Source organism: Corylus avellana, chromosome 7 (genome assembly GCF_965113065.1).
Source record: "Corylus avellana chromosome 7, dhCorAvel1.hap1.2, whole genome shotgun sequence".
Taxonomy (NCBI): Eukaryota; Viridiplantae; Streptophyta; class Magnoliopsida; order Fagales; family Betulaceae; genus Corylus; species Corylus avellana.
In genome coordinates, this window is record NC_142496.1 from 15,602,863 (window position 1) to 15,627,188 (window position 24,326).

The 24,326-nt window shown below is 34.3% G+C and overlaps 2 pseudogenes; both read right to left on the reverse strand.

The window, feature by feature from the left end:
- Positions 1-509: 509 nt before the first annotated feature.
- On the reverse strand, positions 510-2,421 carry LOC132168748 (class V chitinase pseudogene; annotated as a pseudogene).
- A 10,092-nt stretch (positions 2,422-12,513) lies between these two features.
- Positions 12,514-20,746, reverse strand: LOC148584537 (class V chitinase pseudogene; annotated as a pseudogene).
- Positions 20,747-24,326: the final 3,580 nt, after the last annotated feature.

Genomic DNA, 24,326 nt, shown 5'->3' on the forward strand with positions numbered 1-24,326 from the left:
AATTTATACATCTATACAATGTTCTGTGTGTAAATTGTAATTGTGTGTCACTATATTGAGTAATATACTGGTGTATAACCTTTAGTATGTCTTTTTATTTAAAGAGGCATGATACAACCTATAATGAAAAGTACAATAGAAAATTCAAGTAAAAAAAAAAAAATTAAATTATAATAAAGAATCCCGTGTAAAGCATTGGTTATGCGCTAGTTATCAATAATACAAGCTTCTTTATATATATGCTCCAAATAATACAACATATTTGATTACTGGCCTTACAATACACCATATTTGATAATTGGTCTTATTGTACACAATACAACCTTCTTAACACAATGGACATGTATCTTAATTAGGAGGCCTTATTGTTGATAATACAAGCTTGTATGTTACAAATACACGCGGGTCTGATTATTGGCCTTATAACACATCTGATAGTTGGCCTTATTGTGGATAATGCAAGCTTATGATCGAACGATTACGACATATATTATAAGTGGCCTGAATGTTCACATCGAGCTAGCCAGTGCCGGTGCGGGTGCCAGACAAGTGTTGGTGCAGATGAAAATGTTGGTGTTGGTGCCGGTGATAATACTGGTGACGGTGCCGGTGACGGTGCCAACGCCGGTGGCGGTGGAGGTGGAGGTGGCGGTGCCAATGGTGGTGCCATTGCCGGTGCCGGTGGAGTCAGCAATGCTAATGTCAGTGCCGTTGCCGATGTCGGCCTGCGCAAGTCCAAGAATTGGCCATGCGCCAGAAGCTGCGATAGCAATAAGAATTACAAGTTACAAGTTAGAATGATTAATGAAGACTTACAAATTCAAATAGGAAGAGTTTGAGTTCAATAAGGATGAGGTAAAAGTAAAACCCTTGATTTACACCTTCAAATTACATGTTGACAGATATGGCAAAATTTAACAAATAGCAAATATACTCTAGCACACCTAATAATTATCTTAAAATACTTACTGCCACACTATAAACAGGTTAGAACGGGTGAGGATGAGCTATCTGGCCCAAAGTCATTAGGGTGATTCAACCACCCTCGGTCAGGAGACCTTTGGAGGTGATTGTGCTAACTTTGCATCACAGACTCATATATACCTTACAAGTAGTTAGAATTAAACATACATAACAAGTGAGAATTAATATGGACGATGCATGCACATATCAAAACAGAGACACGTGTATGTGACAAAAAAAAAAAAAACCTCATATATATGCTTCAAAGGCAAATTGTACGTAGATGCATGATTTAGGAAAGATATAAACATACTAACCTACTCCTGAAAGAGTCCTATCTCTATCGCCGCCCACATGCCATGCATAGTAACCGAGCAATCCCTTTCCCCTAGCATATTCAACCTTAGCTCTGATACTCTGAATATCATTATAACCAATCCAAGTATTCCCAACATTGAAATAGTCTACAACATATTCGTCACTGTGATCCTGTCTGCCAGCTGGGTGTTTCTCTATGAAATACTTGATTTGGTTATAAGGTAAGGTCCCATCTGAGTCATTAATATATACTTTATCACTTTGAGCCAGTCCAGCAGCCGCCGCAAATATTTCTCGGTTATTTTCATTTACTAGGCGCCACGCGGCGCCATAAAATGGAAGGCCAAGGACAATTTTATTGGTAGGCATAGTTGTTGCAAGCCAAGCACTGACGCCGTTATGCCCACAAGGTGGGGTTTCTGCATTGATTTGTGGATTGCGCAATGCAGCAAAAGGTCCAGTTCTATTCCCTGACAGAGCGGGGTTATAGAAGTCGTACGCCACTACGTTGATCCAGTCCAACTTCCTTGCAATCTGATTAACGGGATATGTGACTGTGGGGGACGTCGACGACGTGTAATTGACCGTTGCGACTAGAAGCAACCGGTCATTTCCGGTCAGCTCGGACTCTTTGTCAACGGCTGCATGCCATTCATCGAGGAGAGAGCCAAGATTGGTCATGTCGGCCGCCGTTGAGGGGTACAGCCAGTGGAGGCTAAGGCCATGGAAGTCGTTAGACCTTGCTAGCTTTATTGAGGAATCTATGAATGATTTGCGGGTACTGAGCTAGCTAGCCATTAAAGCAAAGGTAGGGCCAGAGAATCCACCGATGGATAAAAGGGTTTTGACCTTTTTGTTTGTTTTTTGCACGGATTGGGTGAAGGTTGAGAACCGCTCCCTATATTCGTCAGGAAAGGTGACTTCATAGGTGTTGGGTTTGACATCCGCAAAGGCAGCAAAAAGATGGGTGAAAAGCTGGGAAGGTATGCTAGGCACCGGGATTGGGAAGTCACTGTGGCAATACCAGTATCCGGTTTTCACTGGGGGAATAATAGCCGCAATAGCAGTATTAGAGCGAGCTATTGAAGGGAAGGTGATGAGAAATGCTATAATGCATTTTCCCCACCCTCTGCCCACCATCTCTGCAGCTTGCTCTAAGCTAATAGCTATGAGAATGAGATATTGCTTGGAGTTTTCAGAGAATGCAAGCCTATATATATATAGGTTGCTTGGAGTTTTCAGAAGAGAATGCAAGCCTATATATAGGCAGTAGGCTTTCCTAGCTTTTACCCCCTCTCTTTTTTCCGTCTTGGAGTAATTTACTTGCTTACTAGCTAGCAAATTATCTGATTGATTATTGTTGGTTGCTCCATTAATTAATCGCCGCATTGCAGGGTCAAGAATTAAGAATCTGTGGCTAGCATCACGCTTCCATGGTGTGAATGAGACGAAATATATATATATATATATATATATATATATATATATATATATATATATATATAGTAGGGTCTTTAGGCCGTGACGCATTGTCAATGATATCAACTCCGTTTGAGCAATATACCAAACTTCCATATGATTTTTCCAAACGTCTTAATTCCTCCCTTCAAGAGGTACGAATTAGGATCATTTTAAACTGCAGAATATTTAGTTAGTTATATTTGAGTAGTATTTTTTCCTTCTCAAAAAGTGAAAAGACAAATATACATACCCATCTAATATAATTAATTAGATACCTTATAGTTCAAATAAATAGAGAGATCATGTTCCGTACAAGTACTACTGCATACATAAGTCCAGTAGATCAGCGTCACTAATAAAAGAAATTTCAAACTAAAAACCGACTAATTTTTCTCCATTCAAATTGCTAGTATTGTATTAGAGCTAGTAATGTTATTATTCGCACTCATTTATTACACCGATTGACTTGATATATTTTAGGTAGATAACAGTACTTTGTCTTTTAAGTGTCTGACATAACAAATCACTTAAAATAATCTCTGTATTATCAATTCTAATTGATTTTCATCTAAATTAATTTAATATTACATGAACTATAAAAATAGTCAAATAATAAGAAAAGCTAGCTACTTAATTATTAAAACAATTATACACATCTTGATTTCATACAATATTGATATAGATTAGGAAATTGCAAAAAGTACTACAACTTTTACTACAATTCTGACCTTACAAACTCATGTGGCAATATTTTAATGGTGAAAAATTAAATAACAAAATTTAATAGGTAAATTTAATTATTTGGTGGCTGATCACGTGATAAGCGTCACATGGCCTATTACATCAGGTTGTAAGGAACTTGTAACAAAAGTTATAGTACATCTAACAACATTCTTTTGGACAGTATTCAGCCCTAAAAGTGGATCACATGAGCAGTTAATTTATCTAATTAATATAATTCAAGGAGCACAATGCTAGCTATAACCCTAACAATTCTAATAAGTTAACTTAATTGAAGCTTAAATAAATGGAAAGACCAATGGAGAGCTAGTATGATAATACAAAATGACAAGAAATAATTAAGAATATAATATAAAATATTTAAGAAATCAAAACTCCTAGTTCATAATCGAATCCTAGATATTTGAGTCTACGGCTCCTCTCGGCTATATGGCTTTTTGTGGGGTCTAAAAGTTACAAATCGAGTAAGTTTTTAGGAAAAATGCAAAATCACTCCCTGCAGTTTACAAGATTTACAATTGGCTCTCTTTGGTATCAAAATGAACTCAAAGGTCCCTAAGATATACTAAAAAAAAAAAAGTTACTCCTTACAATCAAATTTTGTACATTAATTTATGTCTGCATGATAATGTTTGTCTGCTTAAGAACTTTAATATTTTGATTATTAAATACATGGATGATGAAATGAGCTATTGATTGTTAAAGTCGAAAATGATGTAGACCAAAGCTTATACAACGACACTGGAATTGAACGATGAATTTTCAACTAAAATTTTGTCTTCAACTCATCAGTTTCTATTAGCAAGCTTATCGGTGCAAAGGCATACATGAGAGGAAAGGCGTGTTGAACAGGCCAAACATTTGGAATTTATTTATTTTTTACATGTCCACACAAGAGAAAGGAGATTAAAACTTGTGACTTCCGCTTTATAAGTCATGGTCCCAAACTGATTGAGCTACTCCTTTATAATGCACCGAAATAAATATATACATTTATTAAATAAATCTTGTATTATAAACCAACACCCAAATTATAATTAACATTATATATTGTAATCTCATAAAATAAACAAACTGATTTCCCCATAAATAACTTTGATACTGTACCCATCTTCCGAATTCCGAATGTTCAAGTATCCCAATGGAACGATTAATGTATTCCCAATGGGTAGCTATCAAGATATATCTACCAAGACCTACCCATAAAAACTGCAGCCTTCATCAATAGCTTCGACGACAATTTTCATCCAACAAATCTTTAAAAGCAGATACACACGTTTCATCAGATAATTTTAAATAAGGTATTATAGTGTACGTATATGCATGATTATCAAAACCCTACTAATTTGATCAGTTTTTCTTCGCATCTTTTGCTCGTTTGAGTCTCTTTCTGATCCAGTGGAATGCGACTGCGTCCTCAATATTCAACCAGATCATACCACGTGTCTAATAAATATATATTATTTTGAGACATGACCAATACCTAATTGTACCTTACAATTAATTAAATGTCCTATAGCACCCAACTACAGCTTTGTCCTATATATGGCCAATCTTTTCTATTTTCGTAGCTCTAGTTTTCAGAAATCATTATATAGACCACAAAGTTAATTAAAGATTTCATAAAGAAGAGCGATGATTCGTACTTGATGAGTCCTACTAAAAATGTCATATCTAGAGATTCATACCTTAGATTGGAGCAGGTTTTTGTGGCGTTGGAAAGCTAATGCAAATATCTAAAAAGTTATGTTTCACGAGGTACTTCAGCTAATTCCAATGTTTATTAGGTCAAACTAGCCATAAAAGAGAAGACTACAAAGCTGGGTAGAATTGTTCACGTGCAATCTCGTCCGGATGAGATTGTAGCCGAGGAACAACCAGAGAGGCTCGTCCACAACCTCGTTCGGACGAGATTGCAGACAAGAGATCACTGGGAGTCACAAAGAGGCTCGTCCGCAATCTCGTCCGGACGAGATTGCAGACGCGCCTCACAGTTTTGCTAATTCCAACTTTATTTCGTATTATTATTTGGTTGAGGGTTTGGGGGCCTATATATACATGTTTTATAGACCCTAGAACGTAGTTGTTGATTATATATGAGTTTTGTTCAGTAAGAAGCCTCAGAGTTTAGCGTTCTTCTGTTTTCCTTCAAAACCTATAGAGTATCTAACGTTTTAGAAAAGATTTATTAGATTACTTGATAGAATCAAGATCTAGAAATAATTATATGTTCCTTATTGTTGTTATTCGTTGCAGCCCACTAAGTTATGCTGCATTAAATCATGACCAGATTCTCAGAACCTCTAGGCTATGTTTGCCAATGGCCTTCTACTATTCATCTTAAAATTAACATCCAATATTCTTATTTTTTAAATCATATAAATTACTTTTTATTACCATTCAAATAAAAAAATCACTACAAAACATTTTTTTTTTTTTTTTTTCACTTTTTCATGTAAAACATTTTTTTTTCTTACATCAATCAAATCTGTTACAGTTCCAGGCCACTTCATTTTTTAAGGCCAAACAGTAAAGAAAAATCAATGGGTTTAACAACTCATGGTCAAAAAACGTATGGAAAAGATAATAGCCTTTAATGATCAACAGGCAAAAAATTATTTTTAAGAAAAAAAAACACAAAAAAAAAAAAAACCCACTAGGAGATATTAAACAAAGAATAAAAGGGCTTATGAAAAAAACAATAGTTTGTAACACACATATTACAACAATCCCCCACATGTTACAAACATTAAAATAGAGTGAGATTCAAAGCATGCATCGATGTGGTACCCGAAAGTTTTAACCGTATCTAGAATAAATAAGTAGGAACTTAATGAATCTTGGTAGAGTTCGACTCTTTTAACCAAATCCACAAGTTGACCAAACTCATCACCCACACAACTTTCTCCAAAACAAATTTAAATCAAATCAAAATAAAAAAAGAAATAAAAAATAAAAATTGGGTTGTTCTATAACGGGTTGGCGCCTTATACATGTCATGCGCCTCTGGGTTTCATGAGTGCTCTAGATACTTGCCAAAGTCTCATAGGAGGCGGCACCACCTCCACACTCACATAAGTGGCATTCATCAAGAATGTGTGCAGAGAAAACTCCATCCCAACATGTAGGGACTATGAATCCATTAAGAGTTGTAAACTCATCCTCACTCACTCTGCATCTTTTATACCATAGAAATGGCTTTCATGAATGCTCTAAAGACCTACAAAAGTCTCATAGGAAATAGCACATCCACACTCATATAGGTGGTATCTATTAGGAGTGTGTGGAAGGACACTCCATCCCAACAGGTAGGGACTATAGATCCATTAAGAGCTTTAAGTTCATCCTTAATTACTCTGCATCTTGTACTGTTTTACACCATAGGGATGGACTCATCACTAATCTTCTCAATAGGATAGTTAATAAACATAAATTAACAGTACCATACCGTGATTACATGTGACTTCATTTCCCATTAAACCTCATTCATGGGATCTCCAATCGCAGAGGTTGGGTATCAATCACAATGTCATAATTTGGGTATCAGTTATATCCCCCTCGATGCTTCTCTCACTAGCCTTCTTGCTAGTGGCTTGGTCAAAGAATCTGCAGAATTCTTTTATGATCTCACAAAGTCCATGGACATATACCGGTCTCACAGGTGGAACTGAATTAGCATATAAAAGGAAATTAATTTATCAATAGGCTCATCGGCCATTTTCTTCAATTCCTGTCTTCTCCAAGGCAACTAACTCTAACTCCATAGTAAACCTTGGTGTGCAAGTTTGCTTTAAGGACTTTCAAGAGATAGCTCATCCAGTTAGAGTAAACACATAATAGCCATTAGTAGGCTTTGCTCATCTGAATAAAAAATGCAGTTAGCATCACAATATCCTTTCAATATAACAGGATAATCAAAATACGACAAAACAAAATTAATTGTGCCCTTTAAGAATCTCAACAATTTAAAGATAGCATCACAATGCTCAATACCATGATTATGAATATATTTACTCAATTTGCTAACAACATATGCAATAGCAGGACATGGTCAATTTGTAAAATCACCATCACCATTATTCTTAACTAAGTATATTTTTGAATCATTTGGTGTAGACATAGATGGATAATAAAAGTGCTCAAATCTTTTAAGCATCTTTTCAACATAATATGTATTAGATAAAATAATGTAATCATTATCTCTAATAATTTTAATGTCCAACATGACATTAGCTTTACTATGTTTTTCATATCAAAATTAGATGCAAGAAATAATCTAGCTTCATGCACAACATTAATGTTAGTTCAAAACATAAACAAGTCATCAATATATCAAAAACAAATAATGACACATTTACTATTGTAAAACTTGTTATGCATTTACTTGCACCATTAATCAAATATGCATTAGACAACATCACCTTGTCAAACTTTTCATGCCACTTTTTAGGGGCTTACTTTAATCCATACAAGAATTTCACCATTTTGTACACTTTATAGTCTTGACCGGGAATTACCAATCCCTCAGGCTGCTCCATATAAACTCTTCATCATTTAGAAAAGCAATTTTGACATCCATTTGATGTTCAACAAATTTATATATAAGCAATGGCAAATAACATTCCAATAGATATAATTTTAGTAACCGGAAAATAAGTATCAAATAATCAACATCTTGCATTTACTTGTAGCTTTTAGCTACCAAGTCTACCATGTACTTATCTTCTGTATCATCCGGTTTAAGCTTCTTCTTAAACACCTATACATAACCAATTGATTTGGTCATAAGTTAGACACTCAAAGAGTTCCCAAGCATGGTTAGACATAATTTATTATAATTCATTATTTATAGCTTCTAACCAAAAAAATGCATCAAATAGAGATTTAATTGCTTCATCATAATATGTTAGATCATCATCAACAATATAAGCAATAAAATCATTACCGAGATTCCTTCCGTTCTAGCTCCCTTGCTTCATCTCAATTCTTACATAACATCAATCATTTATTAGAAGCAACATAAAATTCATAAAATAATTTTTCCTTAATTTTCAAAAGAAACACATGCTCAAGGAAAATAGCATTTTTAGATTCAATAATAGTATTGTAATCTAAAACATCACTCTTAATAATAAGGAATCTATGGCATGGACTATTACAAGCAAAACCAATAAAATCATAATCATATGTTTTAAAACCAAGTTTCCTCCTTTTTGGTTTGGGTAACATAGCATTTGCCAAATACCCTCACACTTCGAGGTTTTTTCAAACAATGCTTAAGAATGTGACAAACAAAATAATGGCTTCCCCACATACTTTGGTAGATAGCCTAAAAATTGACAATCATAGCATTCATCATTTATTCAAATATTCTAATTTCGGCTACTTCTTTATATTCTAGTTTCTTTTCATTTCATTGATGTAGCCAAAATTTACATATACAAATATATCGCACCAAATATTAATGGAATAAACCAAGTAAACACAATAAAATAAAATTCTATTAATTACTCACAAGTGCTTTAAGAAATGACTTCCATGAGCCTATCATTCTCTAAGTTTGATGCACGAAAAATTTGAGAAAATTGTTATTTTAATTAAGTATATGTGTTTTAAGTTTCATTTTAAATAAGAATTGGGTTTTTCCTTTTCCATTAGGATTTGTTTTTAGTTTCCTTATTAAATTAGAAGGTGCCTAGCCTATATAAATATATCTAGTCTTTGTTATTTTTCAATTCAATTTGAACTCTCAATTAAATTTAAATCTTTCAAAGTTATTTTTATGTTTGCTTATTTGGGGCAATTAGGGTCTTTCTCTTCCCTATTGGTTATTTTCTCTCTTCCGGCACCTAGTCTTTGTTATTTTTCAATTTAGTTTGAACTATCAATTAAATTTAAGTTTTTCAGAATTATTTCTCTGTTTGCTGATTTAGGGCAATTAGGGTCTTTCTCTTTCCTATTTGTTATTTTCTCTTTTCCTGAATTTCCTTTTCAATCTTCAATTCTTAGTTTCTGCTATTATCATACGCTGTCAGAGCACTCTTAGTTCTGCCCGGCATCATTTGTATATCACAATGTTGGTAGGGAAAGGGTTATGGCAGCACTTGATGTGTTCCGATTTTAAGCTTCATTTGCAAAGGTTAATGAATAAACTATATATTACTTTGAAAATGCTACACTTCTCAATTTTCTCTCTATATATTGGTTCCTAAATGATGTGTCATCTTCTTATGAAATTTATTATTTTGAAAAATGTGTCATTATTTTTTATGACACATCACTTGAGAACCAACTTTTTAAAAAACATTTTGATAAGTATAACCTTTCTCATATATATAAAGATTCTAAGGGGGTTTAGAAAAGAGATAGGTCAAGACTGAAGACCATTGTTTTGGTCTTGTGAGTTTAGAGACAGCCTTTTGTTGCGGAAAATCATGTTTTTAGTTTTTAATCATTGTGTGGCTTTTTTCCTCTTTAATGTCAACAACAACCATATCTTATAATGTTGATAGCTAGCTAAGTTATTATTGAAGTGTACTTTGCGCGCTGTTCATTGTTTTTGTGTTGATATTTTTTGCTCAATCCCTTTTTTTATCTTACAAATGCTGGATAGGATGGTAAGTTTGATTAGTAGAGTTTTGTTCATATTGCATCTCAGCAATATTGTTTCTAGCTTGTCGTTTCAGTTTGCCCTCATTATTTGTATATTTGCAAGAGTTGGCCAGGTGATAACCAATGGAGAGGACCAATAGCATGTCTCTGCTAGAAATGAGATGGAGCGGGTTAGTTGGTGGAATCAATGAATGGTAGAGAAATGAGTAATTGGGTGATTAAATAATATTGGAGAGGTTTCTGCACATCTTTTTGCTGTGTTCCAAGAGTTGTCGAAGGTTTTATACAAACTTCCAGGGTTTCAACACATTATATTTATGTTACAAGTTTTTCTTGTGTTCACTCAAAACTGATGTGTCTTTTAAAATTACCATTAGATCAAAATCTAATAGTAATTAATCACAAATTCAATGATAATTTTGAAAATCATATTAATTTAACACAAATGAGACACAAGGAAAACATATATTTAGCATTACTCCTCATAAATGCCTAATATAATTTGGTGGTTGTGTAAATAATGAATGTTTGTTAAGACAGATAGACTTCCTTTTGTTAAATTATTTAACTATTTTGTTAGTTATATTTTTTAATAATTTTAATTAACTTTTGTTCAACTATTTTTTAATCTTGCCTCGTATGAACCGAAATCCTAACTTTGTGAGATAATATACTCAACACCCTTGATGCTAGAAGGGGGAGAGAATATTAGTTTGGGGGGATGTATACACTTAACAAACTTCGACGATTAAGTGAGAATGATACACTTAGCAAATCCAATGACTAGGCGGGTGAAAAATGGCTAACAAAATATGTAAAGAATGTTATAAGTAAATGTTTATGTGGTATATGCACAAGCTATATGATATGTATGCGTTGTTATTAAACTGTTTTTTATATTATAACATGATATAAACTGTTTGACTCGCTTCATATTATAGAGTTGGAAGTTATATATGTAGAAAAGAAAATGCAGAGTAAAATAAAGTTTGATTTTACGAGCTACTATGTATAAACTCTCTCTCTCTAAAACGAGTGGCTTGCAAAATGGCTATAACATTTTATAAACAAACTTTTTTGAAAATCATGCATTGTGATTATTGCTACTGTACCAGCATAGAAAAAGGAATTTTTGAATGGTAATGAGGCTCACACCTTTTGAAAATTAGGGCCAGGATATTATACTTGTTGAGCCATGAACTCACACGCCCACATGTAAAATTGTGAAAATTTTATAGATGTCACCAAAAAGTCTGCAACGCGGAAATTTGTTTTTCCTCACTATGAAAGTATATTTCAGAAAGACCTCCATGCTTGATTAATTATCGGGCTACAAATTGAGAAATTGTTGTATCATTAACGGAAAAAATTTCGGGCGGCAACTCAGATTTATATTCCTCATCTTGGGTTCTTTTTGTAGAAAAAGCAGGCATTTTTGGAATTCTCAGAGCAACCATTTCACTTTTTAACAATGAAGAAGCCTCCAATATGTATGGCCTATCGGCTGCATTTTCCTGAACGCACAAAAGAGCTATATGCAGGCCTCTTATTAGTTTACATTATGAAAGTTTATCATCCAAAGATGGATCCATAAATTCCGTGCCTTTGCCTGATTTCCACAGCTCATACGCCTGAGATGTGGAATATTTTAGCAAATTACTAAAATATTAATTAACTAAATAATAAGATTCACCAATTCCTATGTATTAACTTAAACATTTGGAATAATTAAGTAGTGATGATTTAACATGATTCAACTAAATCCCTCCGTGTGACCTTTTATGTGTTAGGAATATATTGAAGCTCCAGCTAAGACCCTAGCCAAATCATTAAGTTAAACTTTACACCATTTATGTCTGCTTTAGTATGTATTTTACATCTATCCAAATTTAGAATATATGACTTTGGATTTTACCTTTTTGTAGGCTTCTAAATGTTTTCGTGTTTTTATTTATTTTTTAATAAAAAAGTTCAAATTGTTTTTTACTTCTTTCATATGGAAAGCTAACCTGTAACGCATGTCGTATGAAACATGCATGATACAAGAAAATACATATTGACCTTTTATATATATCAAAGAACACATGCAGCACATCCGATTATTGGCCTTCCAACACAACATATATGATAATACTTGGCGTTATTGTTGATAATACAAGCTTCTATATGTTACAAATACACGCGGGTACCGTGTGTTTATTATTAGCCTTACGACACACCTGATAATTGGAGTTATTGTGGATATATATATATAGATAACACAAGCTTCTAATTAAACACGTACGACATATCTGATTATTGGCCTTAATATTGATGATAAAAGCTTCTACCGATCATCATTCACGTGCAATATTATCCCATGCTTTAGATGCTGCAAAAGCAATAAGAATAACGAGTTAGGATATATATGAAGACTAGATCAATCTAAAGAGAAATAGTAATTTATCAAATTATGAGACATGCAGTTACGTGCTAACCTTCTTTTGAAAGAGTCCAGTCAGCAGTGTCGTCTTCCACATGCCATGCAAAGTAACCAAGCAATCCCTTTGTTTCCTTGGCATATCTAACCTTAATAGGGATGCTCAGCATACCATCATAACCAATCCATGTCTTCCCAGCAGAGCAATAGTGTGTGACATACGAGGGATCAAACTTTGGTGTGGCGCGGGTTTGTTTTATAAAATTCAGTATTCTGCTATAAGGTATCGGGTCACTTACTTCAGTCGCCGCTCCCTCAGCCGGTGAGAATAATCCATTGTTAGCAAGATTTACCAGACTCCAACTGTGGCCATTAAATGGAAGGCCGAAGACTAGTTTGTTGGGCGGCACACCTGCATCGATCCAAGCTGTGACGCCGTAGTCCCCGCTAAGTACAGCGTTACGTTTATTGTACAACGGAGCAGGCGGTGCAGTCAACTTGGGTGACGAATCAGGGGTATACAGGTCAAAGGCCATTACGTTGATCCAGTCACAGTTCGCAACGATAGCCTGAATGGGATATTCCACGTGCGGCCGATAGCGTGGAGAGTAAAAGACAGTTGCGGTTAGAAGCTGCGAGGGCGGCAAGGCTTTTCTCATTTCAGCGAGCAGGACGCCAAATATGATCATTTCCTGGTGGGTGGCGGGATACAGCCAGCGGAGGTCAAGGCCGTCCAAGGGCAGCTTCTTGAGTAGATTTATGAGTAAATGTATCAGTCTTCCTTCACCGAAGATTGAAGGAACCCCACCGATGGATAAAAGAAATTTAACCCCTGTGTAACTTTGACGCGCAGTTCTGGCAAAGGCCGTGATCTGGTCCGACCTTGTGCTAGAATTGATCTCCTCGTAGCCGCTGCTGAGGTCTATGCAGAGATAAATATGGGTGAAGCCACCCTGGGGCATCGGTTCCTTAAAGGATTCCGAGAAAAGGAATGCGGCTTTCACGAAAGGCGTAGCCATTGAAGGAAATTAGGGAAGTGAAGCGAGGCAATATACTCTTGCTTGCTTTCTAGCTATGAGAATGAGATATTGATACCTTGGTGTTTTGAGATATATATAGCCCTTCTCCTTCCCCTCTTGGAGTAAATTATCTGATTTATTTCATTAATAACTTAATAGGAATCTGCAGCTGACGCGCGCCTCGCTTCCACCTGTGCATGACGTGCATGCATGGGACCCAATAATAAGTAAATTTATTTATTTATTTATTTTTTGTCCTCTTTGGAGTTAATGGTATTATTATTTCTTAGATGATAATATAATGTTACGAATGCAATAAAATTACGTATAAGATGGTGCATGTCAATAAAGATTGTATTAATTAATTCTTTGGCAAATCCACGATTCTAAGAGGCATTTGATGGAAACGGATCCTCTCCATTTTAAATGAAGAGTATCAATTTAACTAGTGCATTTAGAATAATAAATATGTCTTCAAAAGACAATATTACCCTCCTATATGCTCTAAAGAGATACTCTCAATTTCATTTGAATCATTTCATATTGTAAATAAAACTACTATACGTTGTGTGTACAATACAACAAAAGTCCATAACATTTGCATCGCTTCATTACTAAAGATGTTGAAACATCTTTATAATTCTGCTTTCATCAATTGCATGATGGTTAGTTTATGTCTGCCCAAGCTTTTGGACAGCTTTTGATGATTGTTAAATATAGCTATGGATGATTAGATTAGTCTAAATATATAGTAGGTGTAATATATATATATATATATATATATATATATATAGGGAATTTTTTTTTGAAATGATATATATAGGGAATTGTTTATATATAGCTTGTCAACTATTTTTAATGATAACAAGAATATAAAGAAGATAATGAAGTGTCAGAAATCATATCATATGGTCAGAAATCTTTTGTTCATAGTCTATCAACTCTCATTAAGTATATGAATTAAAGCTCAACTATGCTATATGTTTTTTTTTTTCTCTCCCTTAATTAAAAGGATGGCGGGAGAGACCAACTATGATTATTTTACTTAGGAGTAACCAAAGTAATACCTACCCATTAAGAGCCGCATAGTAAGGGCCTAGACAATGAGACCGCAAGTGCTCTCTCAAGTCCTACTAAGCCATAACTTGACACACTCCTACCAAGGCATCATAGTAACCAATGTATTTTACACTAATCTAGCATAAAAAATTTTCATTGTAAGATTTGAGTCCATGTTTTACAGTATACCTAATCACTTTAAAAATTTTCTGAAGCCATTGAACCATCAATCTGAATGGTCCAACTATACTACATTAACTACACACGTGACCTTTTTTAATATGAGGCTCTAACCCTTTTAACAGTTACACGCCTATACTCATTAAATCTCACTTTCACAGCAAAAAAATTGAAGACAAAAACAAATGATATTTCCTTTCATATGCTTGGCCCGAACATACGAACAAGAGTACTATCCATCTATCTTCTTATAGATAGGCTTGGAGAAAGCAGGATTCCTTCTATCTTCTAAATTAACCTACTTTTAGTATCTGCTTTTGCAGAGTTGGCCCCAAAGATTCCAAAAAAGAAAATGCAATCCTCTTTTTTTGTTTGTTTGATTGTCTGAAATTGCATTATTTCCAGAATCGAATTTGTTCTTGGCGCACTGAAAAAGCAATGGACGGTAATGAAGAGAATGGGCACCTTGTCAAAACAATGGTGTCTCTTTCTATGAATCCGACCCCTGAACCCACATTAATTACCAGTGAAGTAAAAGAACAAAATTCGAAATTAAAAAGAGAGAACAGCAAATAATCGAGAAAATTTGTTTGAGAAGACCCCAAAATAATCGAGAAGATTAGGTCGCAAGCAGCTCAAAATTTAAATTTACTTGTATAGCCGTATAAGTGGTCTGATTCTAAGAATTTTCTCATATTTGTTGTTTAAATTGTTGGCAATCGAAGTCCTCAAATTGAAGGTATGTTCTATATATATATGTGCATGGTGCCAGACAAATGCTAGTTTGTTCCAAAAGAGAAAAAAGATATTCCAGGAACATTTTTTTGGAGGTTATATGTTGGGTCGGATCCAAATTCAATACATGATTCTTCTCTTAATTGGTCTTTAGCTGAGTTTTTTTTTTTTTTTTTTTTTTTTTTAACCTAATCTTTTAGGTTTATTGTTATCTCATTCTAGGTACTTGTTTACGCTTTAACTTTTAGGCGGTCTTGCATTTTTCTAAGAAGTATTTATTTATTTTTTTTTATCCAAAAACGAAAAAGAAGGGTAAATTAATCGTTCCTAGTTAACTACAGAATTTTAACCTGGGTATTTTTTAAGTAAATGATTGACTATTAGGAATAAATAAAAAATAAAAAAAACAAGTTACTGAAAATAAAACTCCAACGACATAGAGCCAGAAAGTAGTACGAGGTTTTTTTAAGGAAATGATTGACACATCACCCATTATTTGGTTTTCATCAAGTTGACTGATAATACTCCAACCATATACTGCCAAAAAGTGGTATGATGTAATTATAATACTCCGACCACATACAGCCAGAAAGTGGTGTACGTACGTAGTCTCATCCTTCGGTTAAATCCAAACATAGAGATGGAGTCCCGGTTGGATGAGTTCAACTGAATGAGTAAAGATCAACCGACTGGCGAAAAGCAGGGAGAGCAAAAGATAATTAATGATTAATTATTAGGAAAATTTTACTTTAAACCCTGAGCTACCGCGCGTTTTGAAAAGACACTTCTAAAATTTGAAAACGCTAGCTCAATTTGAATCACTGAACTTTCAATTTGAATCAATTGACCTCTCCGTCATATTTTAAACGTTAAATGACCTTTATACCCTTAACTTTCTTAAAAAAATTCAGATTTACCCTTAATTTTTATTAAATATATTGTTGAATATATTAGAGAGCGGAAGAATGTGAGAGAGAAGAGAGAGAGTGAAAGCATATAATAGACTACATTGTATTGAGTAATGTAGTAAACTAAGGAAGTAAACCTATATTTATAAAGAGACTATGAGTGATATGCAAGTAAACTTAGGATAAACCTAGTAAACTAAGGAAACCCTAGAATACGTAAGGAAAGAAATAACTAGAGAATAATATTCTTAACATCCTCTTTAAACTCAAGGTGTAAGCTTGAATTTAAAATAAAAAAAAAGAAAAAAAAAAAAAGGAAAGAAAGATGATTTTTTTTTGTCGCCAGATCGAAAAGTCGCCTGAATCTAGCGGCCGGAGGCAGAGGACGGCAGCAGCGTGCGGCTGCTAGTGGCAGCTGGGCTGTGAATGATTTTGGCCATTAACTTGTGCTGGAGCAAGCTTTAAATGGATTGGACCCTACTTATAACCAAAACGATCACTAACAATCCCCAATTTTTGTGTTGATTCTCGTACGTTCTGATTCCCGTTAATTACGAACCCCTTATCCACCCCTTGAACTGAACCTAAAATGATCATCATATATGAGATGGAAACATGTCATAACCATCCTGCTACATATATGCTACTGGGAAAATAATGGAATGTTCTCCGATGAATGAAAAAGAATGTCATGCATGCATGTTCTTACAGTTTTCTTCATTACATGTTAATGTCATGATACATCGTTCTCTCTACAAATCGACCTTCTTTTTCACTACCACCACTTTTTCACTTTGCATGTGTAAACTTTAAATAGTGGCATTTATGGAAATGCTATTTTTCTATCTCTCATCCATCTCTATTCACATTTTTTTTTTCCAAATCCACCATTTGGATGTTGATCTTACATATCGAATGGTAGATTGATATAAAAAAAGAAATTGAAGGGAGATGTAAGAATAACAGGTCTCCATTTAAATATCTTAAACTACCACCCATGTCAAAAATGCCACTCTATCGACAACAACTATTAAAATGGATGAAAAGTGGCTTAACATATCTCAAACTACCAGTGCACCCGTGTCGAAAATAACACTATACACAGAAATTAAAAAAGAAAAAAAAAAACAGGGTTTTTCAGACGCTTGGAATAGGGGCACTTTAATAAAACATCTCTATATAGGCATGTTTGAATGTATAAACGACCCAAAATAAAATCAGCAATGCTTGTGCATAAAAACTCCCCCATAAAATGGGGCGTTCCAATCGAGAACGTCCCAATTTAGTAAATTAGGGGTGTCTTCTGGGCAGGCGCCCCTAAGTAGGGGCACTTGCCTAGCCAAGCGCCCTTAAGTCGGGGTGCTTTCTACAGGCGCCCCAATTTTTTTTTTTTTTTTAACTCGTTTTACACATGAACAAATTTTTTAACCATTCATTTCTTACAAAAAAAACGAGTAGTTTTGAAATGGTATAAATTCATCACTTTCATTGATCTTGGCCTAAACCTCACTCACGCTCGTCCCTGTCTCTCGCGCACACCAACGTCGCCTCTGCAAGTCATCTTCCTCACTTCCTCTCTCAATTCTCAGTTCTCTCTTCTCAGCCTTTCACTCTCATCTCCCTCGCTGCCCTCTCCTCTCATCCTCTCACTTTCAGCCTACTTCGCTGGTTTTTCCTCTCACTCTCTCACCACCGTCTCCTCTCACAATATCTCACTGTCTCGGCTTCAATCTCCCTCTACTCTTGACGGCTCAGCCTTCTCTACCTCAGTCCGTTGTTCTCTTTTCATCGGTGACAATTTCAGGTTTTTTTTTTTTTTTTTCATGAATCTCTTGAAATTTACTCTAGGTTTTGGGGGTTTATTCTGTTTGTTCTTAGATGGGTACTTTATGGACTTCCCAGATCTTCTTTTGTGTGTTTAGTTGTGGAAATTGTGTTGATGGGTACATTATGGGGCTTCTAGGTTTTTTGGAAACATTGTGGATTTGTGTTTTTGTTGCTAGGTTTTGAGATCAAGTTGAATTTTTTGAGATTTAATCTGTAAGTTTTTTGTCCTCAGAGCTGAAAATGCGGATAGAGAAGTACTTTAAACGTGACGAGGACACACTTCCATCGATCCTTGAAGCGATTATGCTGAGGAAGTTTGCCGGAAAGCATGATCAGACGAATGATGGGAATATAATTTTGATTCATAATATTGAATTTTGGATTTGTTATCAAGTTTTTCAAAAAGGCAAAAAAAAAAATAATAAAACACAATTAAAACAAAGAATTTTTTTTTTCTCATGTATTAAATATTGGGGGCGCTTACAATTGTGCAAACGCCCCCAATTCCAAAAGGGGGAGCTTGCCCGATTGGCACCCTCTATTAAAAAAGGGGACGCTTACCTAGCTAGCGCCCCCTTTTAGAAAAGGGACGCTTGCCCACAGCCAAGTGCCCCCTTTTTAAAAAGGGGGAGCTTTGCTTTAAATGCCCCCTTTTAGAGGCGTTTTTCACTAAAAAGGGCCAAAAATTATATTCTAGTTGCCATCTTACCCGATGTGTTTCAAATGTCCCTAATCAAGCGTTACGAAATCAATAGGGATGCTTTTTTGGCCAAAAACATTCCAAATAACGATATCACTAAACCTTGCTAATATATTAGCAACAACAGTTAAAATATTGGATGGAAAAATAGTCACATGTTAGCACTTTTTTGTCTTTCCTCTTAAATACCCCCATTTTTACACACACACACACATAAAATAACAAAATAAATAAATAAAATTAAAAGCTAGACTACAATAAACTAAATCAAAAAAAAAAAAAAACTAAAAAAAAAAATCTAAAGGGTGGCCAAACGTCACTAATTGACGTGTCACTGTTCACAAGTCACTAATAGTGATGTGTTACTGTTCACACATCACTAATTAGTGACGTGATACTGTTCACATGTCACTAATTAGTGATGTGTCACTGTTCAAATGACACCCCTTAGAGGGGTGTTGTTTTATTCAAAAACGTCACCATTTTGTGTCGTTTTCAAAAATGGGTACTGTACACACGTCACCAAATGGGGTTTTTTTTTTGTTGTTTTTTGGTAGTGTTTGGGAGCCGTTTAATAAGTCTATATATAACATGTTGAGACACCACACAACCCAAAATTCTAACATATTTTCAATGTGGGACTCTATTCTTTTAGAATCACATATATACTCAACAAAGTAGTGATTTTGAAGAAAAACATAATTATATGGAAAATTAGATATGAAAGCGGAATAAAATGAGAAAATAGAGGCACATGACTTTACACGTGATCTAGTATTCGGCACTTTACCTCTAGGGTAGAGCCCAATAGGACTATATTTTGCACTTATTAATTGATGATAAATTACAACACAAATGATCTCCATTTGTAAGAAAACTGTTATAGGTGAAGAGAATACAAAATAATGGAAATCTGATTACATAAATAATCAAATTTGATTATAAATTCTAACAGATTTAACGGAAAGTTTAAGAATGCACGTGAAGGAAGCGTTAAAACATAAATTAACTAATTAAATTTATCTATTCTTGTTAGCTTAAACTTTAGAATAAATGGTAATTTAACAATACTATCATCGGTATCGGCATGAGACTTGGGATCACGCAAAGCTGCAACCGGGAGCATAAAATTTGCCAAAAATGGTGACTAGTAGTGATAAGCCACAATATTTAACCAATCCAAGTTGTTTTGCATTGATTCCACCGGTTAAGAAATAGAAGGATCAGCAGGCACAAAATTTGCAGGTGAGTAATGAGCTGCAGCCGTCAAGATCAGCCGTGGCTGGCTAGAGTTGTTAGACACTCTAGAGCCACTCGACACTCTTCCAAGTTCCAAGAGGGTGGCCATGTTGGTCGCATTAGAGCTCGTATTAGGCCAAACCCAGCTCAAGTCTATGCCCTGAAAGCCATAGAGCCTGGCTGTTTTTATTGAAGAGTCAATGAAAGACTTTCTGTTAGCAGAGCTGTTGGCCATGAGTGACAAGAATATTGAAGAGTTTGCGTTAATTGAACTTCCGACGGAAAGTCGGGTGTTGATTGATGGGTTCTTTTGTTTTACAGTGGCGGTGAAGTTGGAGAAGTAGTACTGCTGACTAGTGGAGGAGAAGGATAGCTCGTAGGTTGAACAGTTAATGCCGGCAAAAGCACAAAAAAGGTGAGTAAAGAGCTTTGAGTTTATGTCAGAAACGGGGAATCGTGCGGCAGAATACCAGTACCCGGCTTTCACCCATGTTTGTGCTTCTGAAGGGTGAAATGTTAGAGATAGGAAAATATGAAAGATGACGATAGAAATTTTGGAGAGCATTGAAGAAAGGATATATTGATGCTGATGATTAGGTGTATGTACTTAGGGAAGGAAGCAGATGATCATCATCAACATGCATGCATGAAACGATGCATCTGCGAAAACGAAGGAGTAGGTATAAGCAACTTGTGGGTTCTGGTATATCAGGAAGTTAACATTATAGGATAATGGTTTGGTTTCAGTCCAACCTACCTCTTATGAAACCAAAGTTCAAATATATATAATTTTCCCCGGCATTCATATTCACCTACTTGTCCAACCAGGTGGCAGGCAGTTCAACTTTTGCTTGTATAAGTGGTCGGGATCTAAAAATTTTGAAATATTTATTGCATGAATTACTAGCAATTTTAATCCTCAAATTAAGGATTGTATGTTCTATGGTAAGAGAAAAATGCTAGCTAGTTTGTTCCAAAAGAGAAAAAGATATTTTAGTGTTAGATTATATGTGGTGTTGTTTCATATTGGTTATGTACATATAGTGTCTGTATTATTAGCCTATACATATAAGTCTATTCTGTACATTATTCTGTGTGATTCAATATACAACCTTATTTTCAACAAGGTGAATTGTTTGGAGGTTAAATGTTGGGTTAAATCCAAATTCAATACAGGTGTTCGTGATTCTTCTCTTAATTGATCTTTAGCTGAGTTTTGGATTTTTTTTTTTTTTTTCTCTATTAAGCTGTCTTGTTTTGAAGAAGTGTTTTTTTGAGTTTCTTTAATAAATTTTTATTTATCCAAAAAGGGAAAAAAAAAAAAAAAAACAAAAACAAAAAAAAATAAAAGTAAAGAAATCGTTCCTAATTACTATACCGAATTGTAAGCTGGGTACTTTTTCAGTAAATGATTGACTATTAGGAAAAAATAAATGTAAATAATTGATACCTTATTTTGATTTCGTCAAGTTAACCGAAGGAAGTACTCCACTCCAACCACATACAGCCCGAAAGAGGTACGAGGTCTCTTCCTTTTGGGGTCTTATTTGGATTGCATCAAGTTGACGGAAGGAAACACTCCAACCACATACATCCAGAAAGTGGTACGAGGTCTCTTCCTTAATTTGTTTGTTTGTTTGTTTATTTTTTTTTTTCAAGTTAATTAATTAATGAATGGTTGATCCATTATTATAAATATAATATATAATCCGACCATATAGATCTAGAAAGTGGTGTACGTAGTCTCTAACTTGGTTAAATCCAAACAGAGATCGAGTCCCAGTTGGATCAGTTCAATTGAATGAGTAAAGATTGACCGGCCAAGCAGGAATTAAGAGCAAAACATAATTATTTGCAATTGGGTGGTGATTAAGGCAAAAAAAGTCAGTGAGTACATGAATGCGCTTCGGCCAAGGAGGACGGCAGTAGGGGTGCCAATGCGGGCGGTTTAACCGCTAACCGTTATAACCGCTAATCGCTAATCACTTAACTACTTAACCGTATTAACCGCTAATCGCCTAACAGCTATAACCGCCTAGCGGTTATAGCAGTTAGCGGTTATTGGATTTACTAACCGTAACCGCGAACTGCTTTTTTAAATAATATATTTTTATAATTATAATTATAAAAATATTTATACATATAACATAATCACTTGTTCACTAAATCACAATTTTTTTAAAAAACAATTAAATCACAATTTTAGTATTAATATGTTATCACTATAATTTATATGATTATATCATATAATCATTTGATCATTAAATCGCAATTTTTTTTAAAAATAATTAAATCACAATTTGAGTATTAATATATTATCACTATAATTTATATGATTTATCACATGATCAATTGATCATTAAATCATTTGATTATATAATAACAAATTATACATATATAATATGACATAACTCATAAGTATACCAATTCATACAAATACAACAATTAAATATCTAGAGACTTATTTCCAATGTATGTTATAAACTTATAAATCTATATATGTTATAAGGGTGCGTTTGGGAGTGCGTTTTTTAAAAAATAATCTGCGATTTTAAACCAAATCGCAATTTTAGGGTGTTTGGGATTGCGATTTTAAAAACGCAAATTTTAAAATCGCAAAAAAAATCTGCGATTTCCATAAGCTGATTAGAGGGTGCTTATTTGAAAAAGTGCGAATTTAAAACAAAATCACGATTTCTATTAAAAAGATATTTGGCGCAATGGTTACCTTTTTTAGAACGGGAATGAAAAAAATACCAAGAATACCCACATAAATATATTAAAACCCTTCTTTTCTCTTTTTTTTTTTCTTCATCCTCTCTGTCTTATTCATCCTTATTGGTAATTTGGTCATGAAACCGCAATTATATGCTAATGTTATCCAAACACTCAATTGATAAAAAAAGTACTTTTTAGTATGTTTTACCAAACGCCTGTGCGATTTTAAAAAGTAGCGATTTTAAAAACACAATTTTTAAAAACGCAATTTTTAAAATCGCACTTATTGAAATCGCACTCCCAAACAGGCCCTTCTATAAGTCTACATATGCATATGAATAATATAAATGTATAATATCAATACCTAATCATATGATTCAATGACAATTCAAATACTTTATTCAAGACTTCAAGTGAATCATTTTATTAATGTACAATGATGATATGATTTGTATAATATCAAATTAAGTAATTGACATTAGACTAAACAATGACCAATGTGTTACTTATAAACACAATTTAAGTATTATTATATTATCATTATATGTTGTAACAGTTGTCTGAATTCTGAACTTTTTTTTATATGTTGTGTTGAATTTTTTTTTTTTTTTTTTTTTTTTTTTAAAAAAAAAAGGTTAACCGGTTATGATTTAATATTTAGGGAAATTTTTTTAAAGTACAAGTAAATGTAAATTTTGGGTCAAATATTTTTTATTTTTCAATATGGGCTCTTTTTATAGCAATTGGGCCCAAGAAGACACTAAAATTAAAAATAAAAATTTAAAAAAAAAAAAAAAAAAAAACGAGGGTAAAAAAAAAGCCAAAAAACACCCAAAAAGCCCAAAAAAAGAAGCCCAAAAAGGCTTGAAAAGCCCTAAAGAAAGCCCAAAAAAAGTCTAATTTTAAAAAGCGGTTAGCGAGCGGTTATCTATTTCACTAACCGCTAACCGACGGTTAACCGCTAACCGTTAACCGCTAGGCGGTTAGCGGTTGCGGTTAGTGAAATCGACTAACCGCTAAGGCGGTTACGGTTAACGGTTATTGGCAATAGCCACTAACCGTAACCGCCTTGACACCCCTAGACGGCAAGACCCAAGACACATATATTAATCCAAATTAATTACGTAAGAGCATTCACAATAAATATTCTAAGTTCCTATCTAAATAATAATAATAATAATAATTATTATTATTATTATTATTATTTGACATTTCCACACAAGAGAAGAGAGGGAGGATTCGAACTAGTGACCTCCGCTTCATGAGGCGTGGTCTCTATCCGATTGAGCTACCTCTTGGGGATCTATTGAAATAATTAGTCAGGAAAAGTTCTTGTATCCCATCCCTTACAAGCTACCACTCCTAAATTTTAGGTTTGTACGTATCAATGTCCCCCAGGCAACCCCGGCCCTAAGTTTTTCCCTTTT